The following is a 23535-nucleotide window of genomic DNA, read 5'->3' on the forward strand; positions in this document are numbered from 1 at the left end:
GATGATGGTCATCTTGTTTAGTATTTTACAGGGTTTCTTTGGATTTTCTAAATTTGAATGTTAACTTCTCTAGCAAGATTGGGGAAATTTTCATGGACTGTATCCTCAAATAGGTTTTCTAAGTTGCTTACTCCCTCTCTCTCTCTCTCTCTCTCTCTCTCTCTCTCTTTCTTTCAGGGATGCCAGTGAGTCATGGGTTTGGTCACTTTACATAATCCCACATTTCTCATAGGTTTTGTTTATTATTTTAAAACCTTTTTCTTTATTTTTATCTGACAGTTGATTCAAAGAAACGGTCTTTTAGCTATGAGGTATTTTTCTCAGCTTGATCTATTCTGCTGTTAATAATTTTGATTTTATTATGAAATTCTTCTAATGAGCTTTTCACCTCAATTACATCAGTTTTGTTCTTTCTTAAAATGGCTATTTTGTCTTTCAGCTCTTGTTTCATTTGACTGAATTATTTAGATTTCTTAGATTAGGATTCAACCTTCTGAATCTTGATGATATGTGTTGCCATCTAGGGTCTTAATTCTATGTCTGTCATTTCAGCCATTTCTGTCTGGTTACGAACCATTGCTGGGGAGCTGGTCCACTCATTTGGATCTAAGAAGACACTCTTCCTTTTTGAGTTTCTAGAGTTATTGTGCTGGTTCTTTCTCATCTGTGTGAGCTGATGTTCCTTTAATTTCTTCCTGGTTCAGTCTTGGTATGTTGTATGTGTTTAGGAATATGTTCACTTGTTTTAAATTTTCCAATTTATTGGTATATAGTTGTTCAAAGTAGCCTCTGTTGTTCCTTTGAATTTCTGTGGTATTGATTGTAATGTCTCTTTTTTTCTCTCTGATTTTATTTATTTGATTTCTCTCTTTTTTTCTTAGTCTGGGTGAAGGTTTGTCAATTTTATCTTTTCATAAATACATCTTTTCATTTTTGTTCATCTTTATATTGTTTTGTTTCAGTTTCATTTATTTCTGCTCTGATTTTTATTATTTATTTTCTAATACTAATTACAGCTTTGTTTTTCTCTTGTTTTTCTAGTTATTTAAGATACGTCATTAGGTTTTTCATTTGAAATTTTTCTATTTTTCTGACATAGTTACTTATAGCTATAAACTTTATAAACTTCCTTCTTAGCACTCCATTTTCTGTATCCCACAGGGTTTGTTATGTTGTGTTTCCATTAACATTTGTTGCATGAAATTTTTCAATTTCCTTCTTAAGTTCTTCACTGACCCACAGATCATTCAGGAGCAATTATTTTTAATTTCCATGTGCTTGTATGTTTTCATAAGTTGCTCTTTTTCTTGACTTCCAGTTTTAGTCTTGAGATCAGAGAAGATATGTGATATGATTTCAAAGTTTTGCATGTTTTTGGACTTGTTTTGTGGCCCAGTATATGGTCTATCCTTGAGAATGATCCACATACTTAGGAGAAGAATGTGTATTCTGCAAGTGTTGAATGAAATGTCTGAAAATATCTATTAGATTCATTTGGTTTATAATGCAGATTAAGTTCGATGTTCCCTTGTTGATTTTCTGTCTGATCTATTCAATGCTGAAAGTAGAGTGTTGATGTCTCCTGCAATTATTGTAGTGAGGTCTGTTTCTTTTTTTTTTTTTTTTTTTTGAGACAGAGTTTTGCTCTTGTTGCCCAGGCTGGAGTGCAATGGCGCGATCTCGGCTCACCGCAACCTCCGCCTCCTGGGTTCAGGCAATTCTCCTGCCTCAACCTCCTCAATAGCTGGGATTACAGGCACGCGCCACCATGCCCAGCTGAATTTTTGTATTTTTAGTAGAGACGGGGTTTCACCATGTTGACCAGGATGGTCTCGATCTCTTGACCTCGTGATCCACCCGCCTCGGCCTCCCAAAGTGCTGGGATTACAGGCATGAGCCACCGCGCCCGGCCTGAGGTCTGTTTCTTTAGCTCTACTAATGTTTATATATCTGAGTGCTCCAATATTCGGTGCATGTGTATTTAGAATTGTTGTACCTTCTTGGTGAATTGACCTCTTTATTATTATATAATTATTTTCTCTGGCTCTTTTTATAGTTTTTATCTTGAAATCTATTTTTTTTCTGATATAAATATAGCTACTCCTATTTTTTGAAATTTCTATTGGCATGAAATATCATTTTTGATCCCTTTATTTTCAGTCTATGTGAATCTTTATCAATGTTGTGTCTTTTGTAAGCAAAAAAATCATTGAGGCTTTGTTTTTATCTGTTCATCCACTGTATGTCCTTTGATTGGAGAATTTAGTTCATTCACATTTACTTTTATTATTAATGAGTACAGACTTACTCTTGATATTTTGTTTTTTCTTCTGTTTGTTTTGAGGTCTTAGCCTCCTTCCATTCCTCCTTCCTTGTTGCCTTTTAGTGAAGGTGATTTTCTTTGTTTGTGTGGTTTAATTTATTACTTTTTATTTTCTGTGTTTCCATTGTATGGGTTTTTTTTTTTTTTATTTAAGGTTACAATGAGACTTGCCAATACTAACTTAGAACCCCTTATTTTAAACAGATGACAGCCTAACACTGATTGTATAAACAAACAAACAGAAAAGTAATAGAAATCTTATACTTTAATTTTGTCCCCCTGGTTTTTAACATTTTGTTGTTTCTATTTATATCTTATTGTACTATGTCTTAAAATGTTGTTGTAGTTATTATTTTTGATCACTTCATCTTTTAGTGTTCCCACTCTAGATAAGAGTAGTTTACACAGCACAATTACAGTGCTATAATACTTTTTTTGTTTTTCTGTGTATTTATTATTACCAATGAATTTAATACCTTAAGATGATTCCTTGTCAATCATTAATGTTTTTTACTTTCATATTGAAGAATTCCTTTTAGCATTTCTTATAGGACAAGTCTAGTGTTGCTGAAATCTTCAACTTGTATTTGCCTGGGAAAGTATTTTTAATTCATGTTTAAATAATATTGTTGCTAGATACACTATTCCAGCCTAAAAGTTTTTTTTTTCCTTCAGCACTTTAAATACGTCATGCCACTCTCTCCTAAACCTATAAAGTTTCCACTGAAAACTCTGCTGACAGATGGATTGAAGATCCATTGTATATTATTTATTTTCTATTGCTGCTTTTAGGATCTTCATCTTTGACCTTCGGGAGTCTGATTATTAAATGCCATGAGAAAGTCTTCTTTGGGTTAAATCTACTTGGTGTTCTTTAACTTTCTTATACTTGTGTATTGATATACTTCTCTAGGTTTGGGAAGTTTTCTGTTATTATCCCTTTGAATAAACTTTCTACCCCAATCCCTCTACCTTCTCCTTAAGGCCAATGATTCTTAGATTTTCCCTTTTTGCTATTTTCTAGATCTTGTAGGGATGCTTCATTTTTTTTTATTCTTCTAATGTTTCCTCTGACTGTATTTTCAAATAGCCTGTTATTAAGCTCACAAATTGTTTCTTCTTCTTGATCAATTCTGGTCTTAACAGACACTGATACATTATTCAGCATGTCAGTGACATTTTTCAACTCAAAAATTTCTGTTTGTGTCTTTTATTTCAATCTCATTATTAAATTTATCTGACAAGATTCTGAATTCCTTCAGAATAGAAAGAATCATTATCTTGAATTTATTTGAGTTTCCTTAAAACAGCTATTTTGAAATCTGTATCTAAAAAGTCACACATCTCCCTCTCTGGGATTGGTTCCTGGTGCCTTATATACCTTTTGTAGTGAGGTCAGACTTTACTGGTTGCTCTTGATGCTTGTAGATATCCACCAATTTCTGGGCATTGCAGAGCTAGGTGTTTATTGTAGTCTTCAGCACCTGGGCTCATTTGTATCCATCCACCATGGGAAGGTTTTCCAGATATTCGAAGGAACTTGGGTGTTGTGATCTAAGTTTTAGTTATTGAAGGCTTATCTGTGTTAGGGAACACCCCAAGCCCAGTAACACTGTGGTTCTTGAAAACTTGTATATGTACCAGCTTGCTGGTCTTGGATATGATCCCGAAGTATTATCTGGATTACCAGCCAGAGACTCTTGTTATCTTCCTTTACTTTCCCCCAAACAAAGTCTCCTTGTGCCGATCTGTTTGGATCTGGTGGAGGGGTGACACAAGCACCCCTGTAGTCATCACCACTGAGACTGCTCTGAGTCAGACCTGAAGCCAGCATGGCACTGGTCTCACCCAAGGCCCAGTATAACCACATCTGGCTATCACCTAAGTTTTCTCAAGGCCTTAGGTCTGTACAGTCAGTGAATGGTGAAGCTGGTGAGGCTTCTGTCCTTCCCTTTAGGGCAGTAAGTTCCCATATTCCTCAGGCAGGTCCAGAGAACCAGGGCTTGGAGTTGAAAACCACAGAAATATATTCTATTCTGTATTCTGCTCTGGCTGATCTGGCACCCAAACCACAAGACAAAGTCCTTCCCACTATTCCTTCCTCTTTATAGACAGAGGAGTCTCCCCTGCTGGCCACCACTTACCCAGGCCCACAGAGAGTACTTCCAGGCTAACACTGATGTTCATTCAAGGCCCAAGGGCTCTTTGTTCAGTTTTTGGTGAATGCTTTCAGGCCTGGGACTCAAACTTCAGGGCTTTAGGCTACCCTCTGGCCCAAGGAAGGACCATAAATGCTATCTAAGAGCCAAGGCCTAGAACCAGGGACTGAAAGAGCCCACCTGATGCTCTCTCACACTGTGGCCAAGCTTACACCTAAGCTGCAAAACAAAGTCCCCTTTACTTTTCCCTCTCCTTTTCTCAAGCAGAGAGAATCTTTCTGGATAGCCACCACAGCTGGGAATGTGCTGGGTTGCAACTGAAGTCAACATGTCTGAGAGTCTCACCCAAAGCCATGGTGTGTACTAGCCAACTACCACTGCTTACTAATCAGGGCTCAAGGGCTCTTTAGTCAGCCGGTGATGAATCCTGCTAGGACTGGGTCCTTCTCTTTAAGGCAACAAAGTTCCCTTCTGGCCCAGTATGTTTCTAAACATGTTGTCCAGATTCTAAGGCTTGGAATGGGAGCCTCACAACTCTGCCTGCTGCCCTATCCTACTGTGGCTGAGCTAGTGTCCAAGTTGTAAGACGAAGTTCTGTTTACACTCTCCTCTCCCCTCCCCTCCCCTCCCCTTCCCTCCCCTCTCCTCAAGGGGAAGAAAGGAGTCTCTCTAAGAATTGCTAGTTACACTGCCTGTAGTTGGTAGAGGGGTGGTACAATTACTTTCCTGGCTGCTGCAATTAGTGTTTCACATTCCCCTCAACCCCCAAGTCCACTGTTCCTGAGGTCAGCACACAAGGACTTGCCTATAATTTGCAGTCCTGTGATGTAGACTGCCTTTCAAGTTTATGTAGGACCCCAGAGCACTTTAGCCCACAATGGCAAGGCTTGCTGAAACTCAGTTTCTAGCCACTGGAATGGGCAATTTCCATCTGGCTAGGGCTGGGCCAAATGCTTCCTCCATGATCTTCCTGGGGTTGCTGTCTGCTGTGATAGGGCAGCACTGACATCCAATTCACAGTTCCACAGTTGATGCATTCTCATTCTCTCAAGCACTGAGATACTCTGCACCATGTGGCCACTACTAAGGGCTGGGGGAGTGGAAGCATCAACAATTGAAGATACTACCCTCTTCAGTGCCTCTTTCAGTGACATTAAGGCCAGATACTGTGATCACTCGTGATTTTTGGTTCTCATGAAGATGCTTTTTTGTATGTAGATACTTGCTGTATTTGGTGTTCCTGTGGGAAAGATGAATATTGGAGGCTTCTATTCTGCCATCTTGCTCTGCTTTGGGTTCTTTAAGCATTAAATTTGAGAAGCAAATTCAATATTAAAGTAGATTTTCTAAGTAGGCAGTTAGATGTAGAAGTCTGGAGTTCAGGGGAGGGTTTCATCCTAGAGTTTTCAGTTGAGGAGCCATCACCCCATAGTATGAAACTCATGAGATCACCCAAGCAGTAGGCATAACAAAATAAAAATCTTAGTCCTGAGGGCACCTCAAATTTATAAAGTCAAAAACATACAAATGAAAGATTGAGTAGAAGTGGCCAAAAAGGTAGTAGAAAACCAGATATTTGTGGGTCCTAGAAACAAAGAGAAGAGATTGTTTAGAAGATGAGAGGTTGACCAAATGTGGCAAATGCTGCTAATATCATCAGTAATATGAGGACTGAGAAATAACTATTGGATTTAGCAACTTGGAGGTCACTGGGGAACGTTTCAGTGGAGTGATGTGATGAAATAAAATGGAGACAAGACATATACCTTACTTTACAAAGGGTATTTTTATAAAGGGCAAAAGAGAAATAGGATAATACTAGAGAAGGATATTAAATCAGGATAGTGTTTATTGAGAATAACAGGAAGATTCTGTTTTGATGAAAATGATATAGTAGAGTGGGAAAGGATGAAACTTCGGGAGAGAGGAAGGAATTCACAGAACAAAACTTTTGACTGTTTTAGAGGATTGGATATAATACACAGGTGGAGGGATTTGCTTTGGCCAAGAACGTAGGCAATTCATTCATAGTTAACAAGAGGGAAGGTAGCATAAAGAGCCATGAATGAAGATAAGTGAGTAGAAGTAGGTTGTAGGAGCTTGTCAAAATTCTCTTCTGACTGGTTTTATTTTATTATTGAAGTGGGAAACAAAGTGCTCAGATAAGAATGAGGACTGGGGAGGTGTTGAACAATGAGCAGAGAGGAGAAGGTATATATAATTGTCTAGGAAAGTGGAAGAGAGAATAAACTATAAAAATTTAGTATGATTGCCTAGCAACATTATAATTTCATTCACTTAGTGGTTATTAATATTAAAGTGAGATCTATAAGCATAGTAGTGTTATTCTCTAGACACACCTGCATGAGTTCAGTCAAGGAGTAGGCAGAGTTTTGCTATTATCTGGGGTTGTGGCATAACCAAGTATGTATGATGCAGTGAGACAGAAGTTATGATAACTGAGGCCATATATAAGGCACTGATTATAATGATTGAGCATGCAATTTAGGCTCAGTATGTGGAGAAGAGAGGATATGAACAAGTTGAGGAACAGTGAAAATGTTGTAAAATCAATGATTTGTAGATCTAATGGGAACATAGGACTGTTGGAATCAGGGTACTATAACATATGAGCTTGAAAGACAAGATGCTCAGAGAGTATTGTACTAGAAATTGTGATAATGGAGGAATTGCAGTTATTTGTCAAGAATATGACCATGGGAATAAATATCCTCTACAAGGTAGAAGACAAGATCATTTGAGAAGGACAGATACTGAGAGGATCTTTGGAAAGCTAATATTCAATTACCTGTCTCAATGTTAGTTTTCTAAAATTAATTCACTTATTTATTCATTAAAAATTTCAGTACCTTTTATATGCCAGCCATGTATTGGGTGTTATGGAATATAATGGTAAGAAAACATGCAAGGTCTCTGCTTACATAGGGCATTCAGTCTGACAATGTGGTAATGGAGAAATTGCCAAAGAAAGCAGAAATACATAGTTACAAAGGGGCAGAGTCCTTGCTTTAAGTAATACACAGCTGCAATACACTAAGGAGGTAAGAGTAATATAATTTTATTATTTTTTTAACTAAAATATGTTTATGAAAAGATAAAATCAAATAAACAGGAATTAATCTTACATATATTATATACTTTAATATTTTGCTACTTTTCTCTTTAAACATTATTAATTCTAAATTATGGTATAATATAAAGCTTATTACTCCAAATTAAAGCAGAAACTTCTTTCTAAATCATCATGCACTCTTCATTTCTTAAAATTCTGGCCATCTTGCTAAAAAAGCCTTTTGGTGTATGTTACTTACCCTTGTGTATAAATAATATGAGAATCTTCTCTCCTATCATAGTAAAAATATATCATGTCTGAAAAGTGAACCTGAAACATATAAAGTATACATACATTATTTACAAACTATCAGAATTTTATACTGAAGCAGCTATTGAAACCTAAAAGTGGTAGTAAAAAAGTTTAAGTGAGGATGCAGACTAGAAATATAATGAGAAATTATGATGTGATTCTTTATAGGTAGTGTTTATTATATTTGTATTTGGGATAATCCTAGACCCCATTTGGGGAAGTTTAGTTGAGGTGCCACTAGGCACCTCCTTCTTAAAGCAATCTTCACTCTTCTTAAAGCACCTTCACTCTTAAAGCAATCTTATCCTTGTTTAAGTATGGGATAGTATAGTAAACCTCTTGAAAGGCAGTTTGGTATAGTAGAAAGAGTATGGTTTTTGGAACCAATTACACCTAGGATTTTTATCCTACTTATAGCACTTAAAAGCAATGTTACATGGAAAGAACTACTTCATTTATTTAATTCTCAGATTCCTCATCTTTAAAATGTAGATAGTAATATCTACCTCAAATTATTGCTACATGGTAGAAAGAATATAAATGGCCTAATAATCCCTGATGCTTGGTAAGAGCTTGACAAGTTTTAGTGCTCTTTACTTTTCAGTCCTTTCTGATGTGTTTAAGAAGGATTTAGGTGAATTAGCTTTAAATAGGAACACTTTTACATTGTTAGTGGGAGTGTAAATTAGTTCAACCATTGTGGAAGACAGTGTGGCACTTTCTCAAGGATCTAGAAATAGAAATTCCATTTGACCCAGCAATCCCATTACTGGGTATATATCCAAAGGATTATAAATCATTCTGTTATAAGGACACATGCACACAAATGTTCATTGCAGCACTGTTTACAATAGCAAAGACTTGGAACCAACCCAAATGCCCATCAATGAGACTGGACAAGGAAAATGTGGCACATATACACCATGGAATACTATGCAGCCATAAAAAACGATGAGTTTGTGTCCTGTGTAGGGACATAGATGAACCTGGAAACCATCATTCTCAGCAAACTGACACAAGAACGGAAAATCAAACACCACATGTTCTCACTCATAGGCAGGTGTTGAACAATGAGAACACATGGACACAGGGAGGGGAGCATCAAACACTGGGGTCTGTGGCAGTGAACTAGGGGAGGGACAGCAGCGGTGGGGGGAGTTGGGGAGGGCTAACATGGGAGAAATGCCAGATATAGGTGATGGGGTGGAAGGCAGCAAACCACATTGCCATGTATGTACCTATGCAACAATCTTGCATGTTCTTCACACGTAACCCCAAAACCTAAAATGCAATTATATGTATATATATATAAACTCTTAAAGAAACCTATTAATCTTTGTGGTTTTAACCTTAACATTTTGAAATAAACATTATGCTTTTCCACAAATAACTTTGAGGCACTATTGAAGATCATTCTTAATGGGCCAATTTCTGTGATCTTACTTGGTTTAGAGTTTTTAATATTTTATAGCTTTATTCTCATTTTATTCTTAAAATTTATCTTCTCTAAACTTCTTTTTTTTGTCCTACATTATGATTAAGGTTTTAGTGATGTCCATCATTTACATGATAAAAACTCTTATTTTTCTTCACTTTATGCTTTCTAAAACCCAGTTTCCACAGTCACATATATGTCTTTAAAGGCTTTGATAAATACTATTACTGGTCCAAGAAGCTACAACAACCTCTGTGTGAAACTGACCCACTGTTCAGGAGGCATATATTCAGGAAAAAAATTTTTTTTTGTTCTTTGTGAATTATTTGACAACCAACTCGTTAGTTGAGCATAACATGTCTCGGTGTGTATGTGTATGTTTAAGTTTATTCTGTTTTGGATTCTCTGAGATTCTTGAATCTGTGATTTGATGTATTTTCTTGCTTCTGAAAATTATTGTCCACCATCTCTCCAAATACTTCTTCTTTCACTATTTTTCTTCTGGGATTCTAATCACATTCATATTAAATAATTAAATAGTATCTCACAGGTATTAGGTGTACCATTCTCTTATTCATTCATATTCCTCCCCTCACCCCTTCTTTTTTCCCTTTTTTCTCCCCCCTCATTGGGTTTAAGTTTGGGTAATTTCCTTTCTTAGTGCATATTAAAAACTTATAGTTGTATATATTTATGGGGTACAAAGTGATTATGTCATTTTTGAATACAATGTGGGATGATTAAACCAAGTGAATAAACATATCCATTATTTCAAGTATTTAACATTTTTTGTGATGACGAATTTTGAAATTTACTAGCCATATTGCAATATAAAGTACTCAATTATTAGCTATATTCACCATGTTTTGCAGTACATCTAAGAATAAATCAAACGTATTCCTCTTATCTAACTGAGACTTTGTAACCTTTGACTATCATTTCTTTATTCGTCACCTCCCAGCCTCTGGTAACCACCATTTTACTCCCTGCTTTTATGAGCTCCATTATTCTAGAATCCCTATATAAGTGAAACAATGCAGTATTTTTTTTTCTGTTTGTGTGTTTGACTTATACCACTTACCATAATATTCTCCAATTCTATCCATGTTTTTGCAAATGACAGAATATCTTTCATTTCAAGGCTGAATAATGTTCCATTATTTGTATATACCATATTTTTTACCCACTCATTGATGGATGAACATGTAGGTTATTTCCACACCTTGGTTATTGTGAATAGTGCTGCAATGAACAGTACAATGCAGACATCTCTACAACATATTGATCTCAAATCTTTCAGGTAAATGCTTATACGTGAGATTGCTGCATCGTGTGGTAATTCTGTATTTAGTTTTTTGAGAAACATCAATACTGCTTCCCATAGTGGCTGTACTAGTTTATTTTCCCACCAGTGGTATACAAGGATTCCCTTTTCTCCATATCCTAACTAACACTTGTTATCTTTCATCTTTTTGGTAGTAGTTATTCTAACAGGTGTAACATGATATTTCATTTTGCTTTTGATTTTCATTTCCTTAAGGATTAGTGATGTTGAGCAGTTTTTCCGTATATTCATTGGCCATTTGTATGTCTTTTTTTGAGAAATGTCTATTCAGGTCCTTTTCTTATTTATTTATTTATTTATTTATTTTTGAGTTGGAGTGTCGCTCTTGTTGCTCAGGCTGGAGTCCAATGGCGCAATCTCAGCTCACTGCAACCTCTGCCTCCCGGGTTCAAGTAATTCTCCTGCCTCAGCCTCCTGAGTAGCTGGGATTACAAGCATATGCCAACAGGCACAGCTAGTTTTGTATTTTTTTTTTTTAGTAGAGACGGAGTTTTGCCATATTGGTCAGGCTGGTCTGGAACTCCTAACCTCAGGTGATCTGCCCACTTCTGCCTCCCAAAATGCTGGGATTACAGGCGTGAGCTACTGCACCCAGCCTGCTTATTTATTTTTTAACACCAATTCTTTATTACAATCTTAATTAACACATAATAATTGTACACGTTTGTATGTTACAATGTGTGGTTTTGTTACCTGTATACATTGTGTAATGACCACATCAGGATGATGTGTATCTCTCATCTCAAATTTAACATGTCTTTGTAGTGAGAATATTCAAAATTTTCTCTTCTAGCTATTTAGAAATATGCAATGCATTATTGTTAACTATAGTCACCCTAATGTGCAATAGGATACCAGAACTTATTTCTCCTATCTAATTGTAACTTTGGACCTGTTGACCAATCTCTCGCCATTCTCTCCTGCTCTCTTCCTTCCCAAGTCTCTAGCAAACACTTGTATTTGCTATTTCTATGAGAATAACTTTTTAGATTTCACATATGAATGAGGTCATGTAGTATTTTTCTTTGTGTGTCTGGCTTATTTTACTTAATATAAGCTTTTCAGGCTCATCTATGTTGTTGCAAATAGCAGAATTTCATTTGTTTTTATGGTTGAGTCATACTCAATTGCATATATAATGGTACATGCTGCTTTTTATCCATTTGTTTATTTATGGAAACAATTTGATTCTTTATCTTAGCTATTGTGAGTAGTGCTGCAGTAAACATGGGAGTATAGATATCTCTTTGACACATTGATTTCATTTCCTTTGGACATATATACACCCAATAGTAGAATTGCTGGATAATACAGTACTTCTATTTTTCATTGGAAGATCCTCTATACTGTTTTTTATAGTAGCTGTACTAATTAATATTCTCACCAACAGTGTGTGTTTCCTTTTCTCCATGCCCTTCCTAACACTTGTAACCTTTTGTCTCTTTGATGCTAATCATTATTTTTTCAATTGTAAATTGATAAGTAATAATTGTACATATTCATGGGGTACATACTGATATCTTAATACATATAATGTATAGTGATCAGATCAGGGTAATTAGCATATCCATCATCTCAAACATTTATCATTTTTTTGTGTTGGGAATGTTCAATATCCTTTTTCTAGTTATTTGAAGCCGTATAATATATTATTGTTAGCTATATTCATCCTACAGTAGTATAGAAAACTAGAACTTATCCCTCCTATTCAACTGTAATTTTATATCCTTTAACAAATCTCTCCCTATTCCTCACTTCCCCCTGCTCTTCCCAACATTTAGTATCCTCTGTTTTACTTTTTGCTTCTATCAGATCAACTTCTTTTTAGCTTCCACATATGAGGGAGAATCTGCAGTGTATGTTTCTGTTCCTGGCTTATTTTTCTTAATACAACATCCTCCAGTTCCATCCATGTTATTGCAAATGACAGAGTTTCTTTACTTTTTATGGCTGAATAGCATTCCACTGAGTATATATACCACATTTTCTTTATCTGTTTATCAGTTATTAGAAACTTAGGTTGATACCCTATCTTGGCCATTGTGAATAGTACCACTGGGAACATGGGGGTGCAGAGGTCTATTTGATGTAATAATTTCATTTCCTTTGGATTGATTCCTAGTAGTGAGATTTCTGGATCATATGGAAGTTACAGTTTAAGTTTTTGAGGAAACTTTATACTGTTCTTCATAATGGATGTACTAGTTTACATTTCTACCAACAACATATAGGCATTCTCTTTTCTCCACATCCTCACCAGCATCTGTTATTATTTGTCTTGGATAATAGTCATCCTTGCTGGGGTGAGATGATATCTTATTATTATTTTGATTTTCATTTCCCTGATGATTAGTGATGTTGAACATTTTTTCATATATCTGTTGGCCACTTGTTTGCCTTCTATTAGAAATGTTTGTTCAGATCATTTGTCCACTTTTTTTTTTGTTTGCTGTTGAGATATTTGAGTTCCTTATATGTTCTGGATATTAATCCCCTGTCAGATGAGTAGCTTGCAAATATTTTCTCCTATTCTGTACATTGTCTTTCCACTCTTTTATATATAATATTTCCTTTGCTATGCAGAAGTTTTTGGTTTGATATAATCCTGTTTGTTTGTGTTTGCTTTTGTTATCTGTATCTTGGGGTCCTTATTTATACAATCTTTTCCCAGACCCATGTTTTGAAACATTTCACCTATGTTTTCTTCCAGTAGCTTTATCATTTCAGCCCTTACATTTATGTTTTTGTTCTATTTTGAGTTTATTTTTATATAGGGTAAGGGGTGGTAGCCTAGTTTCATCCTTGTGTATATGGATATCCATTTTTCCCAGCACCATTTATTAATGATACTATCTTTTCACCAATGAGTTTTCTTGGTACCTTTGTCAAAGATTAATTGGCTATAGACATGTGAATTAATTTCTAGCTTTTCTATTCTGTTCCATTGGTGTATGTGTCTTTTTTTTTTTAATGCCAATGTCTTGCTGTTTTGGTTACTACAGCTTTGTAGTACATTTTGGGGTGAGAAAAAAATAGTAAAATTTCTTTGGAACCACAAAAGACCCTGAACAGCCAAAGAAAACGTTACCAAAAATAACGAAGTTGCATGTATCATACTACCAAACTTTACTCATTTTTTAGTTAGCTTGTTTTCATTCTGTAATGTTACATTCCCTTTATATTTTGGACAATACTCCCTTCTCATATGTATGGTTTGCCGATATTTTCTCCCAATTTTTAGATTGTCTCTTCATTTTGTTAATTGTATCCTTTGTTGTGCAGAAGCTTTTTCTTTTGATGAAATCCATTTGTCTATTTTTTGCTTTCGTAACCTAAGCTTTGGGGATCAAATATAAAAGATCATTGCCCAGAACAGTGTCATGTAGTTTTCTCCCCTGTGTTTTTCTACTAGTTGTCTTATAGTTCCTAGTCTATGTTTAAGTCTTTAATTCATTTAAATTGATTTTTATATATTCTGTGAGATAAGAGTCCAATTTTATTATTTTGCATGTGGATATTGGTTTTGCCAACACTACCTATTGGAGAGACTACCCTTTTAGCATTGTACATTCTTGACACCTTTTTAGAAAATCGATTGACTATAGATGTGTGGATTCATTTCTAGGCTCTCTTTTCTTTTCCACTGGTCAATGTGTCTATGTTTATGCCAGTGCCATGCTGTTTTAATTATTATCACTTTGTATTGGGTTTTGGGCATAATTCCGACAGACAAAATCTGAATGCCATAATACTGAATTTTGAAATCCTGAAAAATCAAAATCCTGAAAATAAATTCAATTAAAAAAAATTTAATTATTCAGAAGACATTTATTAACATTTTTAAAGGGGAATTATTTGAGAAGCAAAATTACAACAGAACACTGCATAGACTGCGTTACACAATAAAATTGCAATTAAGTGATTCTCTGCTTTCATAGCACCAATAATGATTAGCTTTTAAACTTTTTTTTCACTGTTAAGTACCCTTATACCCTTAACTTATCACATCCCTTTTGTAAGGAAACAATTTCACAGATCTCTTCCATTGTGTTGTAGGGAATACAGTAAGAAGAAATGATATTTGAATTTCTAAACACCAAATATATATTAGTTAAGGGTCCTCCAGAGAGACAGAAGCAATAGGATAACCATATAGATATTTGGGAGGGAATATATTAGGGGAATTGGCTTAGATGATTAAGGTGGCCAAGACATCCCATGACAGGCCTTCTGCAAGCTAAAGATCCAGGGATGCAGATAACATGACTCAGTCCAAGTCTAACGGCTCCACAACCTGGGAAGCTAGATGATGGTGTAACTCAGTCCAGGGTCAAAAACCTTGGGATACAGAGGGATACCTGGTTAAATCCTGTACTCCAAAGGCCAGTTGAGCTAGAGTTCTGATGTCCAAGGCAGCAGAAGAAAAGTGTCAGCTATCAAAGAGAGACCAATTTGCCTTCTGAATGTGTTCTTTTTATTTATTTATTTATTTATTTTTAATATATTTTTTATTGAACTTTAGTTTCTGGAGTACTGCAGAACATGCAGGATTGTTGCATAGGTACATACATGGCAATGTGGTTTGCTGCCTTCATCACTTCATCACCTATATCTGGCCTTTCTCCACATGTTATCCCTCCCCAACCTCCCTACTTCCCGCTGCCCCTCCCCCAGTTCCCCCCAACAGACCCCAGTGTGTGATGCTTACCTCCCTGTGTCCATGTGTTCTCATTTTTCAACATCCACCTATGAGTGAGAACATGCGGTGTTTGATTTTCTGTTCTTGTGTCAGTTTGCTGAGAATAATTTCCAGATTCATCCATGTCCCTGGAAAGGACACAAACTCATCATTTTTTATGGCTGCATAGTATTCCATGGTGTATATGTGCCACATTTTCCTTGTCCAGTCTATCATTGATGGGCATTTGGGTTGGTTCCAGGTCTTTTCTATTGTAAACAGTAGCACAGTGAACATACATGTGCATATGTCTTTATACTAGAACAATTTATAATCCTTTGGATGTATACCCAGTAATGAGATTGCTGGGTCAAATGGAATTTCTATTTCTAGGTCCTTGAGGAATCGCCACACTGTCTTCCACAATGGTTGAACTAATTTACACTCCCACCAACAGTGTAAAAGTGTTCCTATTTCTCCACATCCTCTCCAGCATCTGTTGTCTCCAGATTTTTTAATGATCACCATTCTAACTGGTGTGAGGTTGTATCTCAATGTGGTTTTGACTTGCCTTTCTCTAATGACCAGTGATGATGAGCATTTTTTCATATGTTTGTTGGCCTCATATGTCTTCTTTTGAAAAGTGTCTGTTCATATCCTTTGCCCAATTTTGTATAGGTTTAGGCTTGGGAGGGTGCAAGTGTCCAGGAATTTATCCATTTCTTCCTGGTTTGCTGGTTTTTGTGCATAGAGCTGTTTGTAGTAATCTCTGACGGTAGTTTGTATTTCTGTGGAATCAGTGGTAATATCCCCTTTATTGTTTTTTAATGCATCTATTTATTCTTCCCTCTTTTCTTTTTTGTTAATCTTGCTAGTGGTCTGTCTATTTTGTTGATCTTTTCAAAAACCAGCTCCTGGATTTATTAATTTTTTGAAGGATTTTTTGTGTCTCTATCTCCTTCAGGTCTACTATTAGTTATTTCTTGTCTTCTGCTAGCTTTTGAATTTCTTTGATCTTGCTCCTCTATCTCTTTTAATTTTGATGATAGAGTGTCAATTTTAGATCTTTCCTTGCTTTTCATGTGGGCATTCATTGCTATAAATTTCCCTGTAGACAATACTTTAAATGTGTCCCAGATATTTAGTATGTTGTGTATTCATTCTCACTGGTCTCCAAGAACATCTTTTTTTGCCTTCATTTCATTGTTTATCTAATCAGCATTCAAGAGCCAGTTGTTCAGTTTCCATGAAGTTGTGTAGTTCTGAGTTAGTTTCTTAATCCTGAGTTCTAATTTGATGGCACTGTGGTCTGAGAGACTGTTGGTTATGATTTCCGTTCCTTTGCATTTGCTGAGGAGTGATTTACTTCCAATTATGTGGTCAGTTTTAGAGTATGTGCAACGTGGTGCTGAGAAGACTGTATATTATATGGATTTGGGGTGGAGAGTTCTGTAGATGTGTATTATGTGTGCTTGGTCCAGATCAGAGTTCAAGTCCTGGATATCCTTGTTAATTTTCTGTTTCATTGATTTGTGTAATATTGACAGTGGAGTGTTAAAAGTCTCCCACTATTATTGTGTGGGAGTCTGTCTCTTTGTAGGTAGATAAGAACTTGCTTTATGTATCTGGGTGCTCCTATATTGGGTGTGTATATATTTAGGATCATTAGCTCTTCTTGTTACATTGATCCTTTTACCATTATGTAGTGCCCTTCTTAGTCTCTTTTGATCTTTGTTGGTTTAAAGTCTATTTTATCAGAGACTAGGATTGCAACTCCTGCTTTTTTTGGCTCTCTCTTTGCTTGATAAATCTTCCTCCATCCCATTATTTTGAGCCTACGTATATCCTTGCATGGGAAATGGGTTTCCTGGATACAGCACACCAATGGCTTTTGACTTTTTATCCAATTTGCAAGTCTGTATCTTTTGATTGGGGCATTTAGTGCATTTACATGTAAGGTTAATATTGTGATGTGTGAATTTGATCGTGCCATTTTGATGATAGCTGGTTGTTTTGCCATTAGTTGACGCAGTTTCTTCATTGTGTCAATGCTCTTACCGTTTGGTACATTTTTGGAGTGGCTGGTACTGGTTGTTCCTTTCTATGTTTAGTGCTTCTTTCAGGAGCTCTTGTAAGACAGGCCTGGTGGTGACGAACTCTCTCAGCAATTGCTTGTTCATAAAGGATTTTATTTCTCCTTCACTTATGAAGCTTAGTTTGGCTGGATATGAAATTCTAGGTTGAAAGTTCTTTTCTTTAAGGATGTTGAATATTGGCGCCCACTCTCTTCTGGCTTGTAGGGTTTCTGCTGAGAGGTTCACTGTGAGTCTGATGGACTTCCCTTTGGGGATAACCCGACCTTTCTGTCTGGCTGCCCTTAGCAGTTTTTCCTTCATTTCAATCCTGGTGAATCATGATTATGTGCCTTGGGGTTGCGCTTCTTGAGGAATATCTTTGTGGTGTTCTCTGTATTTCCTGGACTTGAACATCGGCCTGGCTTACTAGGTTGGGGAAGTTCTCCCGGATAATGTCCTGGAGAGTGTTTTCCAGCTTGGATTCATTCTTTCCATCACATTCAGGTACACTTATCAAATGTAGATTAGGTCTTTTCACATAATCTCATATTCCTTGGAGGCTTTATTCATGTCTTTTCACTCTTTTTTCTCTAATCTTGCCTTCTCATTTTATTTCATTGAGTTGATCTTCAATCTCTGATATCCTTTCTTCTGCTACTTTGGTTCAGCTATTGAAACTTGAGTATGCTTCATGAAGTTCTTGTGTTGTGTTTTTCAGCTCCATCAATTCATTTATATTCTTCTCTAAGCTGTTTATTCTCATTAGCATTTCATCAAACCTTTTTTCAAGGTTCTTAGTTTCTTTGCATTGGGTTAGAACACGTTCTTTCAGCTCAGAGAAGTTTCTTATTAGTCTGAAGCCTGTTTCTGTCAATTCCTCAGACTTATTCTGCATCCAGCTTTGTTTCCTTGCTGGTGAGGAGTTGTGTTCCCTTGGAGGAGGAGAGGCATTCTGGTTTTGGGTGTTTTCATCCTTTACACGCTTGTTTCTTCCCATCTTTGTGGATTTATCTACTTGTGATCTTTGTAGTTGATGACTTTCGGATGGGGTCTCTGAGTGGACATCCTTTTTGTTGAGGCTGAAGTTATTTCTTTCTGTTTTTTAGTTTTCCTTCTAACAGTCAGGCCCCTCTGCTGTAGAATTGCTGGAGGTTCGCTCCAGACCCTGCTTGCCTGGGGATCACCTGTGGTGGCTGCAGAACAGTAAGGGATGCTGCCCTTAAGTTTTTCACCTTTGAGTGTAATATTAGCAGTGGTCTCATTATATCTGGCTTTTTCTGTGTTGTAGTACATTCTTTCTATACCTATTTTTTTTAGTGTATTTACTATAAATGGATGCTGAGCTGGGTGTGGTGGCTAATGCCTGTAATCCCAGCACTTTGGGAGGCTGAGGTGGGTGGATCACAAGGTCAGGGTTTCGAAACTAGCCTGACCAACATGGTGAAACCGGGTGTCTCCTTAACAATGCAAGAATTAGCCAGGTGTGGTGGTGTGCACCTGTAATCTCAGCTACTTGGGAGGCTGAGGCAGAAGAATTTCTTGAACCTGGGAGGCAGAGGTTACAGTGAGCCGAGAGCGTGCCATTGCACTCCAGCCTGGGCGACAGAGTGAGATTCCATCTCAAAAGAAAAAAAAGGTGCTGAATTTTGTCGTTTTTTCTACAGTTAATGAGATGATCATATGATTTATATCTTTCATTCTTTTAATGTGATATCTTACATTTATTGATGTGTGAATGTTGAATTATCCTTGCATCTAGGGATAAATCCACTTGATCATGCTGAATGATCCTTCTAATATGTTGTTGAATTTAATTTGCTCATATTTTGTTGAGGATATTTAAATTATGTTAATCAGGAACACTGGCCTGTAGGTTTCTTTTCTTGTGACGTTCTTGGTCTGACTTTGGTATCAGGATAATCCTGGCCTTATATAAAGAGTTTGGAAGTATTCTCTCTGGAATTTTTTGATAAAGCTTGTGGAGAATTAGTTTTAGCTCTTCTTTAAATGTTTGGTAAAAATCAGCAGTGAAACCATTAGGACTTGGGCTTTTCTTTGATGGGAAACTTTTTATTACTGATTCAATCTTCTCACTTGTTATTTATCTGTTAAGATTGTTTGTATTTTTCAGGATTCAATCTTGGTAGGGATTTTTTGTGTCAAGAAATTTATGTTTTTTTCCTAGGTTGTCTAATTTTTGGCATATAATTATTGATAGTAGTCTCCTAGAATCCATTGTATTTCTTTGGTGTCAGTTGTAATGTCTCTTATTTTATTTCTGATTTTATTTATTTGAGATCCTTCTCTTTTATCCTTTGTTAGTCTAGTTAAAAGTTTGTCAATTTTGTGTTTTCAATAAACTAACTCAGCTTTGTAGATTTTTTGTATTATTTTTCTAGTTGTGATGTCATTTATTTCCTCTCTGATGTTTACTATTTTTTCCTTCTGCTAATATTGGACTTAGTTTGTTATTTTTTCTATTTCATTAACATCATATTAAGTTGTTTATTTGCAATCTTCTTTTTTGATTTAAGTATTTATTGCTAAAGACTTCTTTTAGAACTGCTTTTGCTACAGCCCATAAATTTGGTATGTTGTGTTTCCATTTTCATTTATCTTCAGAAATATTTAAGTCTCCCTTTTCTTAATTGGCCCATTGTATTTTTCAGGAGCATGATGTTTAATTTTCGTGTATTTGTGATATAATTTCTCCTGTTATTCATTTTTGGTTTTATAACCATTATGGCTGGAAAAGTTACTTGATACGATATCAGTCTTCTTAAACTTGCTAAGACTTGTCTTGTAGGCTAACATGATCTATCCTGTAGAATGTTATGTACGTGCTTAAGAAAAATGTGTATTCTGTGGCCATTAGATAGAATGTTCAGTATATGGCTGCTAGGTCCATTTGTCCTAAAGTATTTTCATATCCAGTGTTTGCTTATTAATTTTATATCTGGATGAACTTTCCATTATTGAAAGTGAGATGCTGAAGCCCCCTACTATTATTACATTGCAATCTATCTTTCCCTATGGAGTAAAATCATTTATTTCTAATCTTCATATGATGCAAGCACAGTGAGAGCAAAGTGCTCCAGTGAGTGGTTCCTCAAATGTTGTTGCTGGTAGGATTCAAGTTTATTTGTTCCTCTCATATTTGTATTTTTTACTGTTGCTCAAATATTTTCAAGTGAACATGATCAATGATATTAAAATATAGTCACTCTTATAAACAATAAATTGAATATATTTCAAGTAAAAATTTAAAATAGTCTGGTTGTTTCTTAAGGCTTAGAAATTGAATCTTCCACAAAAATAAGCCAGATGACGAAGTAAAATACCCTTAATACATTGTTATTTACCTGATAATATGCTATTATTTTTCCTTCTTAAACCAGCATTTTCTCACAGTTTTACAAAGTGATATCTGATGGTTTTAGAGACTTTGGCATCTTTTACTAGCAATACACCTCATTGAATCTGAGTACATATCAGTTCTTTCTAATAACACTAGGTTTCTCAACCTTAGCACTGTTGACATTTAAGCTGGGTAATTCTTTGTTGTGGCAAGCTTTCCTGTGCTTTATAAGATGTTTAGAGTATCCCTAGCTTCTATCCACTAGATGGCCAGTAGTAAAGAAAAACCTATTTTTTGAGGAGAAATTTAAGCTGGCTACAGAAATTTGCATAAGTAGCAAGGAGCCTAATGTTAATCCCCAAGACAATGGGGAAAATATCTCCAGGCCATGTCAGAGACCTTCATTGCAGCCTCTTCTGTCACAGGCCCCGAGGCCCAGGAGGAAAACGTGGATCCAGGGTCCTTCTGCTGTATACAGCCTAGGGACTTGGTGCCCTGTGTCTAGCCACTCCAGCTATGGCTGAAAGGGGCCAATGGGAAGCTCAGGCTGTGGCTTCAGAGGGTGGAAGCCCCAAGCCTTGGCAGCTTCCACATGGCATTGAGCCTGCAGGTGCACAAAAGTCAAGAATTGAGATTTTGGAATCTCCACCTAGATTTTAGAAGATGTATGGAAATGCCTGGATACCCAGGCAAAAGTTTGCTGCAGGGGTGAGTCTTCCCCGCTAGGACAGTGTGGAAGGGAAATGTGGAGTCAGAGCTCCCACACAGAATCCCTACTGGGGCACTGCCTAGTGGAGCTGTGAGAAGATGGCCACTGTCCTCCAGACCCAGGAATGGTAGATCCACTGTCAGTTTGCACTGTGTGCCTCAAAAAGCTGCAGACACTCAAAGCCAGCCAGCGAAAACAGCCAGGAGAGAGGCTGTACCCTGCAAAGCCACAGAGTTGGAGCTGCCCAAGATCATGGGAACCAACTTTTTTACATCAGCATGACCTGGATATGAGACCTGAAGTCAAAGGGGATCATTTTAGAGCTTTAAAATTTGACTGCCCTTCTGGATTTCTGACTTGGATGGGCCCTGTAACCCCTTTATTTTGGCCAATTTATCCCATTTGGAATGGCTGTATTTACCCAATACCTGTAACCCCATTGTATCTAGGAAGTAACTAGCTTGCTTTTGATTTCACAGGCTCATAGGCAGAAGGGACTTGCCTTGTATCAGGTGAGACTTTGGACTGTAGACTTTTGGAGTAATGGTGAAATGAGTTAAGCCTTTGAGGGACTATTGGAAAGACATGATTGGTTTTGAAATGTGAGGACATGAAATTTGGAGAGCACAGTGGTGGAATGATATAGTTTGGCTTTGTCCCCACCCAAATCTCAACTTGAATTGTATCTCCCAGAATTTCCATGTGTTGAGGGAGGGACCTGGAGGAGGTAATTGAATCATGAGGGCTGGTCTTTCCTGTGCTATTCTCCTGATAGTGAATAAGTCTCACAAGATCTGATGGGTTTATCAGGGTTTTCTGCTTTCTCTGCTTCTTCATTTTTCTCTTGCCACCACCACATCAGAAGTGCCTTTTAACCCCACCATGATTCTGAGGCCTCCTCAGCCATGTGGAACTGTAACTCCAATTAGACCTCTTCTTGTTCCGTTTTGGGTATGCCTTTATCAGCAGCATTAAAATGAACTAATACACCCATAATTTGAAGCTTTTCTTTGAATTTGATCCAGTCAGATAGAGTTGGTCAAACCCAATGGGAAAAAGACAAACAACAACAACAACAAAATCAGAAACAAGCAAACAACAAAAATAGTGAAGCAAAGCAAACAATTGCACAATTTATATGATTACTGAGCACTCCAGTGGTAAGGAGAAATCAAAACCAGCTGGTTATTAATCTTGACTTGAATGAAAACAAAATCCCAATTCAGGTATTTACCTAAGAATGAGTCTCAGGCTGTTCTCTATCCTCCTAGAAGCAGGAAAAAACTCAAACTCTCCTTCCCTGCTGGAAGCAAACTCAAACTCCAGAAAGGAGTTACCTACCTTCCATTATTATGAAAGCAAGAAGACTTGCCTTTGTTGTTGGAAGCAAGTAAAACTCTAAAAAAGGAGTTGTACAGCAAAATAAACTTTAGATCTTGACTAAAGTTTGGGAGGTCAGGGATTCTTTGGAGGGGAAGCTTCCAGGCCTCAGAAGATTGTCCTATTTGTTTGAACTATAAAGATGGCTCAAGCTGGTACCGATAAGAGATTTGTCAGAAATCAGGGGCAACTCCACTCAGAATCCCTTTGTAGCCACCAAAATGTGAACCCCAAATACCTGCAACAGGTCTCAGTCATTTTAGGTTTATTTGCCAAGGTTAAGGACGTGCTGGTGACAACCTCAGGAAGTCCTGAGACATCTGCCCAAGGTGGTCAGGGTTACAGTTTGTTTTTATAAATTTTAGGGTGACATAAGACAGGTCTTACAGTCTATTTTTATGAATTTTAGGGAGACATAAGACAGGTCTTACAGTCAGTATGTATAAGACTTACATTGGTTCAGTCTTGTAAGGTGGGACAACTCAAAGTAGGTGTTTCCAGGTTAGAAGTAGTTAAGAGACAAAAGGTTGCATTATTTTGAGTCCTTGATCAGCCTTTCACTGAATACTGTTTTAGTCTGGCTTAGTGAATCTGCATTTGTACATAAAAAATAGGGGAGAGGAAGCAATGAGATATGGATTTGTCTCAAGTGAGCCTCAGAGGGATGGCGTTGAATAGACTAGAAAGC

Source organism: Sapajus apella, unplaced genomic scaffold (genome assembly GCF_009761245.1).
Source record: "Sapajus apella isolate SASKATOON/1434 unplaced genomic scaffold, GSC_monkey_1.0 scaffold75, whole genome shotgun sequence".
NCBI classification, from domain to species: domain Eukaryota; kingdom Metazoa; phylum Chordata; class Mammalia; order Primates; family Cebidae; genus Sapajus; species Sapajus apella.